General features: G+C 56.2%; 1 long non-coding RNA gene across 2 annotated transcripts in view; it reads right to left on the bottom strand.

The window, feature by feature from the left end:
* Nucleotides 1-786: 786 nt before the first annotated feature.
* Nucleotides 787-17,233, bottom strand: part of LOC110480514 (uncharacterized) — a 53,415-nt gene continuing 36,968 nt past the window's right edge. For both annotated transcript variants that reach the window (XR_013340958.1, XR_013340957.1), the window contains exons 3-4: nt 7,582-7,705; nt 787-1,567 (exon numbers count right to left, since the gene is read on the bottom strand). This is a non-coding gene — a long non-coding RNA (uncharacterized LOC110480514). The remainder of the gene's footprint in view (nt 1,568-7,581; nt 7,706-17,233) is intronic.

Below are 17,233 nucleotides of genomic sequence, written 5' to 3' on the forward strand. Positions count from 1 at the left end.
ACACGTAATGTACATATAAAAGATAGAAAATCCCCATTTAATATAGGTAATGGGCATTGGGAAAACTGTACCCATGTCACACGTAATGTACCATATAAAAGACAGCAGCAGCCCTGGCGGGGAGAGAAGAAGCAGTCGGGGTCAGAGAGGATGTCAGGGTGTGTGTGTGCCTCTGCCTGAGCTCTGAGCAAACCACAGCAGCCCCAGGAGAAAATCTTTTAGATAACTTGCAATAAACTGCCTTGAGACCAACAACAGAGACTGCTGAGCCTTTCTTTGGGAGCTCGGGCTGGAGGAGAGACTTACTTCCAGTCATCCTGGCTGTTCCCAAATTCTGCATCCGTGCTGATGAGGCCACTGTGCTTTTTATATGACAGGACCCATTTTTTTTTTGGTTAAATAATGTTCAAAATCCTAAAAAAAATAATTATCATAAACTGATATTTCCACGACATAAATATCCCTTTTATGTTCCATTTCCACAGGGCACCTTCCGGTGCTTACAGGGTAGGAGGGAACAGAATCCAGGGGCAATTAACAACAGGATTTTAGGGGAAATAATTTGCATTTCAGTGGCTTTTGGAGCAGCAGGGAAAGCAGTAGTGGTTAAAGGCTGGAAAGGGAAGAGGGAAAGGACAGGGGAGAACTTTCCTGCAAAATAAAGGTGTTAAACTCCTGGGCTGGCTTTGTCAGGACAGGAGTTTCTCAAGGTTTCTTGGACAACCCAAAGCATCCCCAAAACCCCCTGGAAAAGAAACGTGGCAAATGGAAAACAACATCCAGCACTCACTGAGCCAACTGGGTTTATTAAATGCAATTTAATTGTCCCTGAGGGTGACATTCCCTCACTGTGACATTCCCCTCGCTGGGGGGGTTTGGCTTCCCCCATTCCTGCTCCTGCTCCATGGTCCCACCTGGACTGGGATCCACTGGGATGGTCCAGCTGTGGCAGAAGGACCCTCCTGAGGCCACCCAGCACAGGATGAGCCTCTGCCAGTCTGAAAGCCCAGCACCAACTCAGCTCCTGCTCTTCCAAAGGCTCCAGCTCCCACCATGGGATCCACTGCAGCTCCAGCATCCTCAGGAAACACTCAAAGCCCCAAAAAGCAGCAGAAAAAAAGAGCAGAAGGAAATAAAGACAAAAAAAAATCCACTGGAAACCAGGCAAGCGCTTGGTCCTTGCCAGGGAACATCACTGAGCTCCTGCTCGACCCAAGAGCTCTTCACCATCCATCCATCCATCCATCCATGGGCAGGATCCAAAGGATAATTCCCAAAGCCCAGCAGAAAATTGCTCATTAGTCCCATCAGCTGCAGGTGGGAGGAGCTGAGCTCCTGCAGGGATGTGCAGCCCAGCCAGGCTGGGGAGGAGCAGATGTGGAGCTGGCTTTGCTTTTGGAGCTCAGGGAAGAGCCTCTCCCAGCCCAGATGTTCCACCGCTGCCCAGGGGAGCTGCTGGTCCCTGCTGGTCCTGAGCTCCAGCTGCAGGGTCCATCCTGTCCTCGGGAGCTGCTCCTGGCTGTCCTGGCTGTCCCTCTGTCCCTCACCCCGAGCCTTCAGCACGACCCTGCCAAGGAAAAGCAGCGTTAATGGAGGGCCAGCGGGGCTGGAGCAGGGGCTGAGCCCCCCTCGGCACCAAACCCAGCGTTTGGGGAGATGTGGGAAGGAGGAGATGGAGGAGCAGCCCCAGACCCTTCTCCTCCTTTCCCTCAGCCTCTCCTGTGCAGTCCCACACGCTGCTGGGAAGCAGAGCCAAGAGCAGCTGCAAATGCTCCTGCCTGCCCCGCACCTCCTGCCCCGCGGGCACCACGGAGCTCCGCAGGGCACTGAGCCCGCATTCCCAGGGGCTGGGCACCACAGCACAGTGGGACCTGGGACGGGCAGGGAGGTAAAGCACTGCTGGTGGCACCCCTGAGACACCTCCTGAGCTCTGCAGGGCACTGACCCCAAATCCCCAGGGGCTGGGGATCACTGCACACTGGGATCTGGGATGAGCAGGGTGGGTGGTGGCATCCCAGAGGCACCCGCTGCCCCCAGAGAGGGTCCAGAGGCACCCGGTGAGCATCACCGGGGTGTGCAAGGCACCGAGCCCGAATTCCCAGGCTCTGGGCAGCAGAGACCAGCGGGATCTGGGACAGGCAGGGAGCTCAAGCATCGCTGGTGGCACCTAGGGGCACCCGGTGAGCATCACTGGGGTGTGCAAGGCACCGAGCCCGAATCGCCAGGCTCGGGGACCCGGGATGTGGGACAGGCAGGGATGCTGGTGACACCCCAGAGGTACCCCGAGGAGAGCAGCAGCCCCTCGGGGGGGCACGGAGCGGCAGCCAAGCCCGGGGTGCGGCTGTGGGTGCGCAGGGAGCCGGGCAGAGCCGCTTTGAAGGCGCCGCGGCCGGGAGCGATCAGAGGGCGCTGGGCGATAGCGCAGCCCGGGGCTGCTCTGATCTGTTATCGGAGCTCCAGCGCGGGGAACACCCGCACATCAAAGGCGCTTCCTGCCGCCTCCACCCCGGAGGAGCCTTCGGGCAGCCCGGGATGCGGCCGGAGCTCCGGGGGCATGGGGACGGGACACACCGGGAGCGATGTCCCTGTCCTCTCCTGCCCTGGGGACATCAGCACAGCAGGGACACACCGGGAGCGATGTCCCCTGCCTGTCCTGGGGACATCAGCACAGCAGGGACACACCGGGAGCGATGTCCCCTGCCTGTCCTGGGGACATCAGCACAGCAGGGACACACCGGGAGCGATGTCCCTGCCTGTCCTGGGGACATCAGCACAGCAGGGACACACCGGGAGCGATGTCCCTGCCTGTCCTGGGGACATCAGCACAGCAGGGACACACTGGGAGCGATGTCCCTGTCCTGTCCTGGGGACATCAGAACTGCAGGGACACACCGGGAGCGATGTCCCCTGCCTGTCCTGTCCTGCCCTGGGGACATCAGCACAGCAGAGACACACCAGGACCCATGTCCCCTGCCTGTCCTGTCCTGCCCTGGGGACATCAGCACATCCTGAATGTGTGAATTCGGTTCAGTGCCCCGCTTTAACCCACAGGTCAGAGCCCTTTGCTTTCCCCCAAGGAAGACCCAGGGTTTTCCCCCCAAGGAAGACCCAGGGGTTTTTTCCCCAAGGAAGACCCAGGGGTTTTCCCCCAAGGAAGACCCAGGGGTTTTTTCCCCAAGGAAGACCCAGGGGTTTTCCCCCCAAAGAAGACCCAGGGGTTTTTTCCCCAAGGAAGACCCAGGGGTTTTCCCCCAAGGAAGACCCAGGGGTTTTCCCCCAAGGAAGACCCAGGGGTTTTCCCCCAAAGAAGACCCAGGGGTTTTTCCCCCAAAGAAGACCCAGGGGTTTTCCCCCAAGGAAGACCCACCCGACCCCGCTGACCTGCAGAGCCCCACTCCTTCCCCCCGGCACTGAAGCCTCGCAGCCAGGCTGATTTCAGGTGCCGCTGATTTCCTCCCCCATTCCCCAGGAGGGATCATCTGCTTCCCTGAGCCCCAGCCCGGAAGGACGAGCAGCACAGCCAGGCCACACACTGCGAGCCACCAGCGTCTCCTGGCCACCAGCCCCGGGGTTTTTGTCCTCTCCACGAGCCCCCAAACATCCCGGGAGAGCAGGGATGGAGCGAGGGCTCAGCAGCGTCCCGGCCAGGGGAAGGATGCACCCCGAGCCAAGAGAGGAGGTGCTGAGCCTGCAGCAGGACAGGACCTGCATATTTTGGGATGGGATCTGCCTCCTGCCCTCCCCAAACCCGTGTTCTCCAGGAGCAGAGCAAAGTGCAGGAATAAAACAGGAATTTTCTGGCTGTGGAGGGAGGGAGCATCCCCAGACGGCGAGAGCACGAACTGTGTGGGCAGCAAAGCCAAACAGGAAAGGGATCCAAGAGGCAGGGACAGGATTCTGGCAGCTCCCACCTCCCTGCTGCTCCCTCAGACCCCTGGCCCTGCTCAGACATGTCCCAGTTCCGCTTTTACTGCTGCAATTCTTCCATCCAAAGGGCTGGATTTACAAAAATGCAGCTGGAGAGCCGCAGCCCCGTTGCAGGAGCTGCTCCCAGCAGAGCTGCCTCAGCACACTGTGCCATGACCTGCACCCACACCCAGGCCCAAAAACCTCAAAAAGGGAAGTCCTGGCATGTGTCCTTCCCTCTCTCCCTGCGTCCATCCCTCCTGAGTGTCACACATGTCCCATCTCACAAGGGGATCCTTCCAGCTCCTTCCTCCCCACTCCCCCTCAGGCAGAACCCCCCAGGCTGTGCCAGCTCCCGTCTCCAGCCCGCCCAGGAGGTGACCTGGGCTGGGGATTTGGGATCCTTGGGAAGAAATCCTCACCACGCTGCCTCTTCCATCACCAGCACTGCAGGAAGTGCTGCATTGTGGAGTCATGGAATGGTCTGGGGGGGGAAGGGGCCTTAAAATCATCCAGTGTCACCCCCTGCCACATCCCACTGTCCCAGGCTGCTCCAAGCTCCCATGGACACTTCCAGGGATGGGGCAGCTCCTCTCTGGGTTCCTGTGTGCCCTCCGGGGCTGGAGCAGCTGCCTCACTGCAGGAGGATGTAGAGCAGAAGGATCAGCCAGGCTCAGGGAAGCCGTGGCTGTGGTGGGGAGCTGCCCTGAGCCTTCTCCTGGCAGCCCCAGCCCAGTTCCCAGAGCCTGTCCCGAGCCATTATCCCCCAGCCCTGCCAAAACGCCAGCCAGCCCGGCAGAGGTGCGGTCACAGCTGCTGGGCGGGAGGAGAGCTTTGTTCCCTCGGTTCCCAGGCCACCCTGCCGGAGGTGTTAATGAGTAACCCCGACCCAGCCGGGCTCCCTGAGTCACCCAGAGCCGCCTCTGACTCACGGACACCCGGCCCGAGCCCCCGGGGTGGGGGATGCTCAGTGCTGGGGGCCAGACTGGATGAGACCCCCCCCAAACGCTGCCTCTTTTACCCCAAAATAGCCCGGGGTGTGGGAGGAGCTGCGGGAAGGAGCCCAGGACACCCCAGGGGTGGCTCTGATGTTCTCCATCCCAGGGGATGGCCCAGGGGAGCCCTGGCACTGGCTCATTCCCAGAGGGAAGCTCTGGGAACCCGCTGCTCCCAGCTCCATCCGCAGCTTCCTCCTCAAATTCCAGCCCTGACCAAGCCCCCAAACCTGAGCACAGGTGGAAGCCTAAAAATAGAACTTCTCACCCCCGCTCCAGGCACACCCCTGAGGACTTTCTCGCTGACACACTCCAACCTGTTCTGCCTCCTGCTCTTTCGAGCAATTTCCCCTCCTTGCCCGCAGGAAAAGGCCACCCTGGCTCCGGAGGGCCAGGAATGCAGAAAGTCCCATTCCCCTTCATTTTTGCAGCAGGGTGACAAGCACGGGGTGACATCAGCCTGGGCCAGCCCACGCCGCCCCGGGTTTCAGGAAGGCTCTGGCACCTGCTGCCAGCTCTGGGTCATTTATCCAAGTGAACCCACAGGGACAAACCCCTGCCAGGCTGAGGGATGGGCCTGAGCCTTGCAGTGACATACCCTGAGCAGGAGCTCGGCTGATTTCCCAGCATTTCTGCTTTCCCTGATGGAACTCCGGAGCCCCTCGCTGTGGGCAGGCAGGAGCTGGGCAGCTCCTGGTGATCCATGAGATCCCTGATCCCCCAAAGGAGCTGGACCAGCTCCCCTTGGCTCCTGCGAGCACCAGGAGCTCCTGGTGATCCATGAGATCCCTGATCCCCCAAAGGAGCTGGTCCAGCTCCCCTTGGCTCCTGCCAGCACCAGGAGCTCCTGGTGATCCATGAGATCCCTGGATCCCCCAGAGGAGCTGGAGGGCTCTGCCCCCTCCTCACCAACAGGTCTCCATTTGCTGCAGGGCCGGTGATGCCTCAGGTTCAGCTTTTCTATTTTTCAGACCCTGTGCTGCTTCAGTGTGTGGGTCTGGGCTCCACATGAGGGGATGCTGAGCTCTCTGCACAGAGCAGGGACACAAAACAATTCCTGCTCCAGCTGGGCACCAAGGACAAATGATCCAAACCTCAGCCCAGGAGCACAAACAGCGTGGGCTGGAGAGAGAAAAACAAGCAGGGTGGGACTGATGGGCTGGAGCTGGAATGGGACAATGAACTCCAAGGTGCCAATGGAGCAGAACTGATCCCAGGGAGAGCCCCCGGGAGCGCTCGTGCATTTTGGGACCATTTTGGGTCATTTGGGTGCAGCCCTGGCTGGGCTCTGGTGCTGCCCAAGGTGGATCCATGGAGGAGATCCTTTGGATAAATCCCTGCTTTATTCTGTAGCTCTGTCCAGCCTCTGCTCCAGCTCAGCCTTCCCAAGGCCTCACCAGGATGCTCTGAGGCACCTCCTGCACCCACAGAGGCGAGCAGGGACTGGATCTCCAGGATAAATGGATTACAGGGGGTCCCCTCCTCATTCCCACACCCGTCTCCCACTGCAGTGCACAATAAACTGCTCCCAGGGTGGGAAGAGCTGCAACCCCCCCGTGTTTGTCCCCAGGGAGGAATGGGTTGGTTTGGCTGTGCATCCCACAGGATCCCATCCCACAGGATCCCATCCCACAGGATCCCATCCCAGGGATCGTCTCTGCTCCCCATGGCTTGGGGATGTCCCAAATCCATATACTGGGGGCAAGGAGCTCTCTGGAAAGCTTTGGATCAGGGAGTGACACCAAACAAGGGTGCAAAAGCCACACTGGATTCCTGGCCTGTCCCCACTCCGGTCCTTGGAGGTGGGAAGGAGGAAAACCCATCCGGCTGCACGTTGATTTCGCAGCTCTGAGCTGATTTCCAGCCCGGGGATTACCCATTTAAGCAGTGTTTTTTCCTGTGTTGACCCTAAGCTGATTAATTCCCTGTGCCACCCCCTTCTCCCCTCTCTCCCTTCTTCCTTTCCACGGAAAATGAGGGAATGAAATCCCAGTGGAACGAGCTGAGGCAGAGCTGGAGCGGAGCAGGGACACCCCCCAGCCTGATGGGATCCTGCCTCCTTGCAGAGCTTCCAACCACCACAGTCTTCATCTCCTTATCCCCAAGGATCTGATATCCCTGAGGGAAGGGAGAAATCTCCCTGCCCAGGATCCCAGCAGGTCATGGTGAGCCCCAGCACTGCCCTCCCAGCGCAGTAGGGATTGTTGGAGATGCTGGTGGGACTCGCCCAAAAGCAGCCAAACCTGCCCTGGCAGGACCCAGCCGTGCTTCCCCAGGGCAGGACTCTCCTTTTCCAAGTGCCATCCCTCCCCGTGAGCCCCGGGATGCTCCAGGGTTTGCTCCTTAAAGGAGGAATTTCAGAGGCTCGGGACTGGGGGATGTGAAGAACACAACCCTTGGGGAGCCCCCGGGGCACCTCCATCCCAATGCCCAGAGAATTCCCAAAGCACGGAGCAAATCCAGGTGTGCCAGGGCACCTCTCCCACCCTGGCACGGCAGCAAAGCCGGGAACACACCCATCCCTATAAAAAGATAATGACAGAACCCAGCAGCAGGGAAATTAGCACAGCAAAACTCTGCTTCATTCCCACCAGCATCCGGATCAGGAGGCAAAATTCCCTCTCAGGGCCCTGGGGTCAGGATTAGGGGCTGGGGAAGGGTGGGAAAATCCAGGACTCACCTGGAATTTGGTGTTCAGAGGGGACTGGATTTGGGGCTCTTTGTCCCTTCTGGAGAGTGGCACCAAAAACCCTCCAGGAGCATCGAGCAGGGCAGGGCTTGAGGCACGGAATCGATGGTGAGGCCTAAACGTGGGGAATTTAGAAAGGGATTTCTTGTAAATGACTTCCCTTGAAGTGGGACAGAAAACTGGGATAAAACATGGGGAAAGCATGGATAAAACACAGATAAAATATGGATGAAGCATAGAATATGGATAAAACACAGATAAAACCAGATAAAAATAGATAAAACATGGATAAAACACAGCCAAAGCATGGATAAAACACATAAAATATGGATAAAACACAGATAAAACCAGATAAAAAATAGATAAAACACAGCTAAAACATGGATAAAACACTGCTAAAATATTGCCAAAACATGGATAAAGAATGGATAAAACACAGATAAAATAACAATAAAACACAGATAAAAACCAGATAAAACATGGATAACACACAGATAAAATATGGATAAAACATGGACAAAACACAGATAAAATATGGATAAAAGACGGATAAAAACCAGATAAAATATAGATAAAACACAGATAAAGCATGGATAAAACACAGCTAAGACATGGATAAAACACAGATAAAAAATAGGTAAAACATGGATAAAATATGGATAAAACAGATAAAAACCAGATAAAACATGGGTAAAACACAGCTAAAACATATCCATGTTCTGGATATGGATAAAACACAGATAAAAACCAGATAAAACATGGATAAAACAACGAGGCCTTGCAGTGTCCAACCAAGGACACGTGGCTGAAAGAATCAAATAAACACAGAACCCTGTGGGAACCCAGAGCTTCCCTCTGGCTGCCCTGGGACCCTGGCAGGGGTCAGGAACCCCCTGGACAGAGCCCCCAGAGACACTGGCTGTGATCTCTGCCCATGGAAAAGAGTTTTCAATCTCACAGGGCAAATTACCAGCTCTGAGTGTTTGATATCAGTAATAATTAAGTGTGGCACAGGTGCAAAAGTAAAATTTTAGGATTCTAGATGAGGGGTCCAAAGGGGACAAGATGGAGGAAATTGGGTGTGCCTTGTCCTTTTTCTCCTTCTTCATGCCCTCCATGTCTCACTGTGGTGTTGGCATTTTTCTGTTGGTTCAGGCTGGGGACACACTGTCCAACGTAGGTGACAGATATTGGCACGTTCTTGTAAATGCAGCCCAGGGAGTTTCTGGTATTTAATGTTTGTCACATCCCACTGAGGGCAGAGCCCCACACGCTGCCCTGCAGGACAGAGCTGGGCAGGGCAGCAGAACATGTGAGAGATCAACAGAATAAACAACCTGGAAACCAGCACAGACCAATTCTGGCTTCTGCTTTGGCAGGGGGCTGACAGACAGAGACTTTCTGCAATCTCGGAATCATCAATAGCTCAGATTCTGACAGAACCCAAACCCAGCCTCACTGGAAAGGAATGGGAAAAGCCTTCATCCCACCTGGATCCCATCCCAAGCTCTGCCCATTCCCTCCTGATCCTGGCCCAAAGCTCCCACAGCGTGGATCCCAAACCTCTGACCCGGCAGGGAGCCCAAGGAAAAGGGGAAAGCGCAAGAAAAAGCGCTTTGTTTTCCTTAGGTTTGTCCAAAGTGGGTTCCAGCAAGGTCTCCAAAAATAATTCACATAAATTTGAGGGGAAAAAAGGAGGTTTTATTCCACAGCCACTCAACGGATCCCTCTGGAAGCGACACTCAGCCGTGCATGGCCACATTTGGGCTGGCTCATGGATCATCCCAAAACCCACTGGGATCCCAACGTGGGATTCTCGGGATCCAAACCCACCCCTGGGATGGGGAAGGGTTGCAGAGAGGGTTTGGTAACCTCCAAAATCCCATGGGGATGTTCCCAGAGGGAAGGGAAGCATGCACAGACCCCAGAGGAGGGCACAGAGGAATGTTCTCCCAGCTGAGCCCATCCCAGAATTTATCAGGAATTTTTGGGAGTTGTCGCTGGCTGAGAAACGCCAGTGGGATGAAACCTAAACTGGACGCATGAATATAAAAATGTAGGTCAGGAAAAAAAAGCCCTGGAGTGAAAAGCTCCTTGTTCCTCCCTGCGGTGCCATCCCAGGGGAAAAGCTTGGGAAGGGCAGGGAGGGAAGAGCACCTGGAAAAGGGCTCAGCCCTGGGGTTTTGTGGGGCACAGGAGCCGGAGGGCATGTTCAGCCATGGGGCACACACTGGCTTTCCTCATTTCCAAGGTTTTCCCAGTAATTCCAGGGATTCTGCTTGGCTTTCCTCATTTCCAAGGTTTTCCTGGTTATTCCAGGGATTCTGCTGTTCGGTTTGAGGCACAGAGCCATTAATGCCTGCTCCCATCACCCTATCATCCCACTGATCCCATCATCCCGGGGCCCTGGGGCACAGCAAGGAGGGGAGAACCCAAAGGCAGCCATTCCCCACACAATCCCTATTTCCCCACACACTGAATCCCCATTTCCTCACAGAATCCCCATTCCCACACACAATCCCCATTTCTCCACACAATCCCCATTTCCCCACAAGGAATCCCCATTTCCCCACACAATCCCCATTTCCCCCTACTGAATCCCCATTTCCCCACACACAATCTGCATTTCTCCACAAGGAATCCCCATTTCCCCACACAATCCCCATTTCCCCCTACTGAATCCCCATTTCCCCACACACAATCCCCATTTCTCCACACACAATCCTCATTTCTCCACAAGGAATCCCCATTTCCCCACATAATCCCCATTTCCTCACACACAATCCCCATTTCCCCACACAATCCCCATTTCCCCACACAGAATCCCCATTTCTCCCCACAAAATCCCCATTTCCTCACAGAATCCCCATTTCCTTCACACAGAATCCCCATTTCCCCACACAATCCCCATCTCCCCACACAGAATCCCCATTTCCTCCCCCACATTCCCCATTTCCCCACACAATCCCCATTTCCCCACACAATCCCCACTTCTCCACACAGAATTCCCATTTCCCCACACAGAATTCCCATTTACCTCCAAAAGGAATCCCCAATTCCCCACACAACCCCCAATTCCCCACACAATCCCCATTCCCCCCACAATCCCGGGATGATTCCTGCTGGAACCCCTGAGTTCCTCCCGTCCATCCATGACCCTGGCACTGCCGAGGCTAACACGAAGCCCTGTCCCCAAGCAGGACAGTGCTCCCACCCCTCCAACAGCACCCTGAGGTTTGATCCCAAAATTCCAGTGAGCTTTAGGTCCCATGAAAGAGCCCCTAAATTCCCCAGGGCCAAACAGGTTTGCTCAGGACAGGGATGAAGCCAAGGATTTGTCACCCAATCCCGACAGATCTTTGGGATAATTCCCAATCCCTTCAGCACAAGCTTCACAAGTGTCTCCTTCCCCTCACTGACATCCATCTAAGATCCACCTGGAGATGGATTTTGGGAGCAAATCCCGCCTTCCTGCAGAACTGGGTGCTCCCAGCGCTCTGCTGATCCCTTTTCAACACTTCCACATATCCCAGCTGTAATTTACAGAGCTCATTTCCCCGGCACCCCGAGCCCAGCACCCGCCTGCACTGGCAGCTTTGTTTGCTTTAATTGAAGGGGGGAAAAAAAAAAAACCTGGAAAAAAAGCAAAACTCCTCTCCCAAGCCCCTGGTTTCATTTTCCAGCTGCCTTGATTTATTGATTGGCCCGTTCCCTTTTATTGGGCTCTCCCTGGCCGAGCCTGGGGGTTTCCTGCAGGGCAGGGATTTGAGGGGGTCCTGCCATGTCCAGGGAGTTCATTCCAACAGCATCCCTTGCATTTGGGCAGGAGGAAAGCTGGGTGCAGCTGCATCCCTGCTGGATCCTGCTGCACCCTCCATCCCCAGCCCTGCTCGTCCCCTTTCCAGACACCTTCCAGCCCTCTGCTCCCAGCGTTCCCACAACAAAAGCCACTCTACAGCAAAGCAAGATTCCACAGGAGATATTTTCACCGGGATAACAAAAGGGCTGCAGGCACAAAACCTGATTTTTTCCAAGCTACACCCACTTCGCTACTCCCTCCTTCCTCCTGGCTGGGCTGGCTCGTGGTTGAAGCCATAAAAGTACAATGGGAAGTGGGATTTGGGATTTGGGAGGGCAATCCCAAGGGCTGAACAGCTCCATCCCAGCCCCTCCTTAGGGCAGGTGAGGAGAAGACCTGGCCAGTGCTAGAGCACGGGGAAAGAGCCCACCAGTGCCCAGCCTTCCTCCCTCCACCCTCCTCCTCCTCTCCCTTGGGCAGGATCCAGGGCCCAGAGCCTGCAGGGAGAACTCCCAGCGGATGAGATCTGCATCTCCCTTAATTAAATTGTTCCTTTGGGATTAAAGGAGAGGGCTCTGCCCAGCCCAGGCTGCAGCACCGAGCCCGGAGCACGCTGGGTTTTCCCTGCAGGAGCTGGAGGAGAGGGAGGCTCCACATCCAGGGGGGTGCTCAGAGCAGCTGGAGACCTTTGGAATGGACTGAGAGGATGGGTGAAAAGTTGGGATGGAGACCCATGTGCAGCCCAGGTCATCCAGTGCAGCCCAGTTCACAAAGTGATGCCTGTCCAACCCAGTTCATCCAGTCCAACCCAGCTGATCCAGAGCAGTCCAGTTCATCCAGCCCAGTTCACCCAGTTCAGCCCAGCTGATCCAGTGCAGCCCAGCTATGCCAGTCCAACCCAGTTCACCCAGTCCCCGTTCACCCAGGGCAGCCCAATTCACCCAGTCCAACCCAGTTCACCCAGTCCCTGTTCACCCAGTGCAGCCCAGTTCACCCAGTCCCAGTTCACCCAGTGCATCCCAGTCTGCCCAGTGCAGCCCAGTTCATAAAGTGATGCCCAGCTATGCCAGTCCAACCCAGTTCATCCAGTGCAGCCCAGTTCACCCAATGTATCCCAGTTAATCCAGCCCAGTTCACCCAGTCCCAGCTGACCCAGTCCAACCCGGTTCACCCAGCCCCAGTTCACCCAGGGCAGCCCAGTTCACCCAGTGCAGCCCAATTCACCCAGTCCAACCAGTTCACGCAGTCCCTGTTCACCCAGTGCATCCCAGTTTGCCCAGTGCAGCCCAGTTCATAAAGTGATGCCCAGCTATGCCAGTCCAACCCAGTTCACCCAGTCCCAGTTCACCCAGGGCAGCCCAATTCACCCAGTCCAGCCCAGTTCACCCAGTCCCAGCTGACCCAGTCCAACCCAGTTCACCCAGTCCCAGTTCACCCAGTGCAGCCCAGCTGTGCCAGTCCCAGCACTGGGATGCCCAGGGAAGGACTCTCTGGAAGCCTGTGTGGGGAACAGCCCCTGTGGTTTCCCAGCTTTGTGGGCTCCTACAGATCGTCCCCAGTCCCAAACTGGGATCATCTTGGAGAGAGATCCCGACCCTACTGAAGTTAAACGCAACAAAAATGGAGGAAAACTGGGCATGGAGCAGCTGGAGCCATTCCAGCCTGAAGCATTCCAGTTAAACCATCCCACTGAAGGCGGGGATGCCCCACCTGCCCTGGCAGAGGAGGGGGTGCTCCCCCAGCTCCCTCTGGCCCAGTTCCACCAGTCCAGCCTGGTCCAGCTGCTGGGAGCCGTGCGTTTGGCCCCTCACAATCAGGGCTTTTTGAAATCCTCTCTATCTCAGAGGAGCCGAGCCCTGGCTGAGCCCCAGCTCCCAGCCCAGGATAAACACAGCCTACCTGGCCTGGAAGTGCCAGAGGCTCGCAGGCACCATCCCTCTGGATAAACATCCCAGCAAAACCAGCCCTGGGCGCTGCGGGAACGCTCCGTGCGCGGGGTGAAGTGTTTGGGAACACTGGAGCACGGGAGATGCTCCCCCTCCCTCCCTCCCTCCCTCCTGCCTGTCCCAGGCTCGGCTGCTAAAGGGGATTTAAAGGCAAAGCCCAGCCCCAGGATGGGGAGGAGGAGGAGGCTGAGCCACCTGGGGGTCCAGGACAGGCAGGTGGCCATGTCCCCGTGTCCCTCACACCTCTGGGGAGGCACAAACAGCGCTGGGCAGGCAGGAGAGCCAGGGCTGGGATGCAGAGGGGGATCCAGCCCTCGGAATGGGCTCTAAAGGAGCTGCAGGGAAAGCCCCGAGCCAGAGGAAGGTCAGGATCAGGGTCTCACACACTGACCCTGCACCAGGGCTGAGGATGGATTCAAACCAGCACAGCAGGGTTAGATTGGTTATGAGGAAAAACTTCTTCCCTGGGAAGGTGGGGAGGCCCTGGAATAGAATTCCCAGAGTGTGGGAATCCAGGGCTTCCCTCTGGCTGCCCTGGGACCCTGGCAGGGGTCAGGAACCCCCTGGACAGAGCCCCCAGAGACACTGGCTGTGATCTCTGCCCATGGAAAAGAGTTTTCAATCTTACAGGATCAATTACCAGCTCTGAGTGTTTGATATCAGTAATAATTAAGTGTGGCATGGGTGCAAAAGTAAAATTTTAGGATTCTAGATGAGGGGTCCAAAGGGGACGAGATGGAGGAAATTGGGTGTGCCTTGTCCTTTTTCTCCTTCTTCATGCCCTCCATGTCTCACTGTGGTGTTGGCATTTTTCTGTTGGTTCAGGCTGGGGACACACTGTCCAACGTAGGTGACAGATATTGGCACGTTCTTGTAAATGCAGCCCAGGGAGTTTCTGGTATTGAATGTTTGTCACATCCCACTGAGGGCAGAGCCCCACACGCTGCCCTGCAGGACAGAGCTGGGCAGGGCAGCAGAACATGTGAGAGATAAACAGAATAAACAGCCTGGAAACCAGCACAGACCAATTATGGCTTCTGCTTTGGCAGTGGGGCTGACAGAGACTTTCTGCAATCTCAGAATCATCAATTCCTCAGATTCCAACACCAGAGAAGCTGTGGCTGTCCTGGATCCTGGAAGTGCCCAAGCCGGGCTGGAGCAGCCTGGGAAGGTGGCAGGTGTCCCTGCCCATGGTGGCACTGGGTGGGCTTTAGAGACCTTCCCAACCCAAGCCATTCCAGGATTCCATGCTCAGCATTGCCAGGACGAATGATCCTGGCTGGAGATCCCTGCTCCCCAGCAATGGGAACACTTCCTTGTGCACAAGGAGCACGGAGAGGATTCCTGCCCCAGCTTCCCGAGCAGGTGCCACAATTCCAGCCTTGCCAACCTTTCCCAAGCCCCATTTCCCCCCTCCTTTCTCCCTCTCCCTGCCCTCCATCCGTTGCTTTTCCAGCTTCCAGAGGGTTAAAGGTGTGTTCTCCTGCAGGGCTGGGCTCCTTTCCCTCCCTCCTGCCCCTCTTTTCCCAGCATGGACTGGGAGACCGGAGGCTCTCCAGATTTAATCTCCAAGACAAACACCCTGGAGCTGAGCCTGCTCCATGTGCACTCAGCCCACGGATCTGGAGGAGCAGGGCCAGCTCGGGGCTCTGCCCACCCCTCCCGGGGTCCCCGTGCCAGGGATGTGGCCCCAGCTTTGCAGCAGGGCTGGTTTGGAGCTGGGAGTGAAGAAATTCCCACCGTGAGAGCCTCTGGGTGGGTTTTTATGGGATGGGAGCAGTGGAGATTCCACAGGGGCTGATGGATGTGGGGAGGGGCAGAGGCGAACATAAAAACACCAAACGTGGCTCTGAGTGCGGCTCAGGGTGCTGATGCAGTGAAGAACCAGGTGGTTTGCCCCAAAAAGTCACTGTTTTATGGCAATTCCTCTGGAAAAATCCAGAGGAGGAGGCTTGGGAGCTGCTGGAAGTCACCTGGCACAGCCAGGGGTTTGTGCATCCTTCAAGGTCACTGCTGTGACAAAGGTTTAAATCTCACAGCAGATCAGAGGCCAGCATTCAGAGAGATCCAGGGAACACCTGGATGCTCCTGCTGGAAGAGGAAGGAAAACATCTCCAGGCTATTTGGCAGTGGGGAGCCACCCATGAAACACCTCCCAGTTGGAAGTTGGGAGATTGGGATCATTTTCCACAGGGAATGGGAGAGCAGAGGGTGCCAGCAGGGAGCTGGGCTTAGCCCTGGAGCAACCCCAAAATCCTTAAAAACAACAGGCAAAAACCTGCTGGGCAGGAATTGGGTCTGGTCTGGACATTTCACTTATTTCACCCCGAGAAATGCATTTTCCTGGGATACTGTGGGACTTCCAGGAGGGAAGAACTCCCCCAACCAAACGCAGAACCTCCAGCACAGCCTGAGAACCGAATTAGCTCTGAATGGAGCTTGGATCACCTGGATCTGGGATCACCTGGGATCTGCCCAGCCCCCAGCTCTAGAATTGCTCTCTGAGGATGGTGGCTGCATTAATCCCACCCCACACCGAAGTTTCCATGAAAAAGGCTCCTCCATAAAACCCAGGGGAGCAATAAAAGTATAAATAGTGCTGCAGGCACCACCAAATGGGGCTGTTTGAAGTGGATTTATTTTTTCCCTGCACTCTGTGGAGCAGTATTTAAGGATGAAGGGAGGACGAGGAGGAGGATGAATCCGAGCTGCTCTGTCCAAACACCCCACAGAGCTCTGGTGGTCTCCCAGAGCCAACCAAGGGCTCCAGCCCCCCAAATTAATGACCTGGCCCCACCTTTCATGTGCTACCCACGAGAATACATCAAGCATTTCTCCCTGGCTGCAGCCCGGGGCTCTCAGTGCTCCAAAATCCCAGCCCGGCTCCTTCCACCCAAATATTTCTCAATATTTGCCTTTGAGATATCTTTTGATATCAAAAGGTGGCCACAGCCCCAGCCCTGAGCTCGCTGGTGGTCCCAAGGCAAGCAGCCAGAGGATCTCAGGGAGCCACGGCCAGGTCCTTGTGGGCAGCCACAAACCCTTCAAAGGGCCCAGGGACAGCGAGGCTCCAGTTCTGCCCACCAAAGCCGCCCGGGCACTGCTCAAAGTGAGCTCAGTGTGCCCAAAACCCCGGCCAGGAGGGGCTGGGCAGGCAGGAGGGCGAGGAGGGAAAGCCACAGCTCCTGTGCTCCATCCCAGGCTCGGGTTCAGCGCCTTCCCGGCGGGAAGAGGATTTCTCCTCCATGGGGCCATTCCCTGCTCACACCAGCCAGGAGAGGGACAAAGGGGACACTGTCCCTTCACTGACCATTAAGTGGGGACAGCCCAAACTGCTCTGTCACCCCACCAGGGGTGCCTTGGGGACAGAGGGGTCCCCTGCTGACGGAGCCAAAACCTCCCGTGGACTGGGGGAAATGAAGGAATTGTGTCCCCTGCAGCCACAGCGGGGACAAGGAGCTGCCACTGGTGTGCTGGGATGTCCTGGGATCAGCCCAGCCAGGGATCCCACCAGCCAGGATGAGGGCAAGCACCTGGGAGCTGCTGGGAACAGCCCGGGGAGGGCAAAACCCCTCAGGTTTTCACTGTCCCCATTCATTAGTGCTGGAGAAGTCCTCAGAGACTCTTCCCTCTCACCCACGGGTTTGATGCCTTCCCAAATGCTCAATCTTCCTCCACTGCCACTGAATTCCCAGATTTTCAAGGATGAAACTCCACCTCCATTTTCTGCTTTACATCATTGTCCACGTTACACTAATGGGGAAACTGAGGCACGGGGAAATTACCAAATCCAGAGGATTTCCCTAAATCCAGAAATGCTGTGGAGGCCATCGCTCACCCCTCACTCTCACCCAGGCTGGAATGTTGGATCTGTTCTTCCCCAGTTCCCAACAGGCAG

This window comes from Lonchura striata, chromosome 19 (genome assembly GCF_046129695.1).
Source record: "Lonchura striata isolate bLonStr1 chromosome 19, bLonStr1.mat, whole genome shotgun sequence".
NCBI classification, from domain to species: Eukaryota; Metazoa; Chordata; class Aves; order Passeriformes; family Estrildidae; genus Lonchura; species Lonchura striata.